The sequence below is a fragment of the Sinocyclocheilus rhinocerous genome, unplaced genomic scaffold (genome assembly GCF_001515625.1).
Source record: "Sinocyclocheilus rhinocerous isolate Xijiao unplaced genomic scaffold, SAMN03320098_v1.1 scaffold134, whole genome shotgun sequence".
In the NCBI taxonomy this organism is placed as follows: Eukaryota; Metazoa; Chordata; class Actinopteri; order Cypriniformes; family Cyprinidae; genus Sinocyclocheilus; species Sinocyclocheilus rhinocerous.
Window position 1 is genome coordinate 737,669 of NW_015631070.1, and position 3,518 is coordinate 741,186.

Genomic DNA, 3,518 nt, shown 5'->3' on the forward strand with positions numbered 1-3,518 from the left:
TTGTGCTAACCAGATCTGTTTACGAGAAAGTATTGCAGATGACATAGAGGCGCCAATGTCCCTAGTAAGCTGTGCATGTGTAGCAAGGGCTGCATCCACCAAACCTAAAACGTCCCGATCTTCCCGACTTATAATTTTTCTCAGAGCAGTCAAAATTATGGCTAGTGCATTACCAGACCGGGCCGCACGTGTGGCCGCATTAAAAGTCCGACACACCAGATTATCGGTGACCATCATGAGGATGCAAAGTAGCATGAAAGTAACATCACAATGGTTGACTCATGATTGTTGAATATCCAGTACAGCTGCATACAGCATTACACAAATAACACACACAATATAAATACCTTACTCCTGCGAACAGGAATTTGTTAGCAAGTAATGTGTGCAAACACAACCAAAAGCCAAATAAAATCTCACTCAATCCACTGCGAACAGTAGTATCACAGTGCAAGCATGTTAATTCTCAGTTCATTCAGTCACTAAGACAAACTAGATCAATTAGGATGTACCGACATATATTCTATGCGTGAACGCACAGAACAATAGGGGTATATTCCAGAAAGCAGGTTTTGTTGAAAACTCAGAGTCTTGCAACCCCAGAAAAGGGAAACTCAGGGTTTTTGGTTCCAATAAAAGACAAAACTAAACCTCTCGGTAAGTTACCATAGTAACTTACTCTGTGAACCTAACTTGGTCGGGAGCAGGTTTTCTTCTGTAAACCCAGAGTTTCTTTCGGTATCCTCCCCATTTTTTAAAAGCGTAAGCGATGTTTAAATACCTCATTCATTTATTCATTCAAGCTGCAAAAATGCTTTTATTGCTGAGATTCTTGCCTTATTCCAGGTAGCCTATAAATATCTAAAATTCTTAAATCAAGACGAATTTTCTATATATATATATAAAATAGAATACAATATTTAGTCTTGTTTCCTGGGGGAAATAAGTAAAATGATCTGCCAGTGGGGTAAGAAAAATTATCTTAATGCAAATGGAAACAGGATTATTTTTTCTCACCGCACCACTTTCAGTTTCATCATGCAGACACTGTACATGTGACAAAAAATGGCATGTTATTTTACACGGGATCCTGTAGATTATTATTAATAAGGCTGCATTAATTTGCAGGGAGTTACATTTACATCAGGAGAGGATTTTATTTTATTTTGCCATATCCACATTCATATTTATTTGAGCAGTACCACTTTTAAATGACGTTCAATTGATAACATATTGCACATATGCATTGATTACACACATATTCTCACCATTGCACCTTCCAAAAATGAAACTGATTACTGTATGGAATGTAAGGATGCCAGATGGAAGGGTAGTGCGAGATATATGCCGTAACCACCACCACCACAGCTGTTAAATAATCACAAATTATTAACAATTAATTTGGTCATATTTATTTCCAACAAATAAAAAGCAACACTTATTCTTTTCCCTGTTGAATTTTAATATTGGTACTGTGGCCATCTCCTCTTCATCTGTCAGTGGTGCTGGTGCAGGTTCTCCCCCCCCATTTTACGAGTCTCTGCCTTCTTGCTATTGGCTGAATAGAAGTCAAATGTTTATTTCATTACCCTAATTAAGAAATGTATGTTGGATTAGAGAACATTTAATTATGTGAAAAGAGCATTAGACTATGTGGAAAAAGCCACTGCACACTGAAATAGACACTGAATGATATTTATTGAATATGTCAAATGTTTGTAAAGTCATGTAGCCTACACCCATGAACCTTTTACACTTGAAACTTTACTTGATTGAATTATGTTTTTATGTTAAATTTTTTCTGCTACCATGTTTTTTCTTCTTTTTTTCTTTTTTGCCCGTGGGATACCATGAAAATTAAGATTAGTTCAATAACTTACTGTTCTGCCAGTTTTCACCTCTGATATTATAACAGTGATTAAGAATTAAAGTTACGTATTGCGTAGTATGCTGAAGTCTTTTTGTCGGGTGCTGTTGCCATGGTGAATCATAATTTCGGAGTTCCATTGATAATGGCTTTTCAAAGTCGTGGTGCACGTGCTAAACTCTGTCAACGTACTCAGAATGGATTAAACTAACTCTGTTCAGCTGTTCAGAAACCAAAAACTCAGAGTTCCCCTTCAGGAACTCGAGCTGCGTCTAAATGCTACGGGAACGCCTCCAGAGTGACCACGCTCTGAATCACATGTGTAATCAGTCCAATGGATGGGCGAGACGTCACGGGCGGGGTGACGTAGCGACCAGGAAGCATAAAAGCATGTGTAGTTTTATTAATAATAGAACAAAAAAAGCTACTTACCAATCCGTACGCTTCCAAAAGTGCCAGAATACAATCTGTAAACAAATATCAAACTCATAATTCAGAATAATATAAACACCAACCACTTACCTAAATATAGAGTGAAAAAAGGGGAAAAAAAATACCGCAATCCTCAAGGGCACCAGGCCCCTGCACTATAGTGATGGATTGAATGGGTAATATTCCAATATCATCATATACACGCGGATTCTCCGAACCGGTCTCAGAAGAGGCGAGAAAGGCAAAGAGGAAGTGCTTTGTTCACCCGTATGTTTTATAGTGAACCAACCACTCAGGGTCAGTCACCTGACTTTGTTTACATTAGGTCTCGGAAGTGTAGCAGAATGCCGTGATTCAAGGTAAGACCGTGGTGACGGTCTGAGTGAGGTCGAAATAGATCACACCGGTGTGATCGTACGCGTCAAAGGGTTAAAAAAAACTAATTAAATATATTCTATTATATAATAGTGTAAATGTAAGTATTTTATTATATAAAAGTGTAACCAACATTAAAGTATGTTTTAGTTTAAATGTTTGTCAGTACATTCAGCAGTAACTTTAACCATATTTCAAAGACAACAGAAATAATTATGAAATTACATATAAAGATGTACTTATGTCTCACTTAAGTGGGTCAAAAATCACTCTTTGGCTAATTGCATTTAATGTAAATTTAAACTGTAATGCATTTGAAATCAGTTACAAATAATATGCATTTTGGTTTTTGAAAAACTTTACATTTAATTCACACTTAAGTGTTTACTTTAAAGTATATTATTTGTGTAATAAGTACACCTTATAAAAGTATGCTAAAGTTCACTTCTTTTTCACAAGGGGCAGTATATAGTATATATACTATATTTTTAAAGGTTTTTAATTGCATCTGTCAATAAATAAACACATAAGTACTTTAATATGCATTTCCTTGAAAAGGTAACTTGACTATCACTTCTCTTGACTGGAGGATATAACATAACCTTTCATTCTGCAGACGTTTTTATTCAAAGCTACATGCCAATGAGGAATAGTACAACACCATTGTCAGACTCCGTTCCATGTTTTGTGTGTGTTTTGCCCCATGTGACCCAGTTTCTCCCTCATGTTGATTGTTCATTTGATTCCAGGTGTGTCTCCTTAGTCCCTCGTTATCCTGTGTTTAAAAACCCCAGTCCTTTCAGTTAGTGTTGTCGGTTGTTGAATCATCTTCCTGGATGTCACG

General features: G+C 36.6%; 1 long non-coding RNA gene across 1 annotated transcript; it reads right to left on the minus strand.

Annotated features, from left to right (window-relative positions):
- Window positions 1-1,456: 1,456 nt before the first annotated feature.
- LOC107741516 (uncharacterized) lies at window positions 1,457-2,528 on the minus strand. Its single transcript, XR_001640206.1, has 3 exons — window positions 2,425-2,528; window positions 2,300-2,334; window positions 1,457-1,558 (listed from the first exon to the last, which is right to left on the minus strand). It is a non-coding gene; the product is annotated as an uncharacterized LOC107741516 (long non-coding RNA).
- Between the last annotated feature and the right edge of the window lie 990 nt (window positions 2,529-3,518).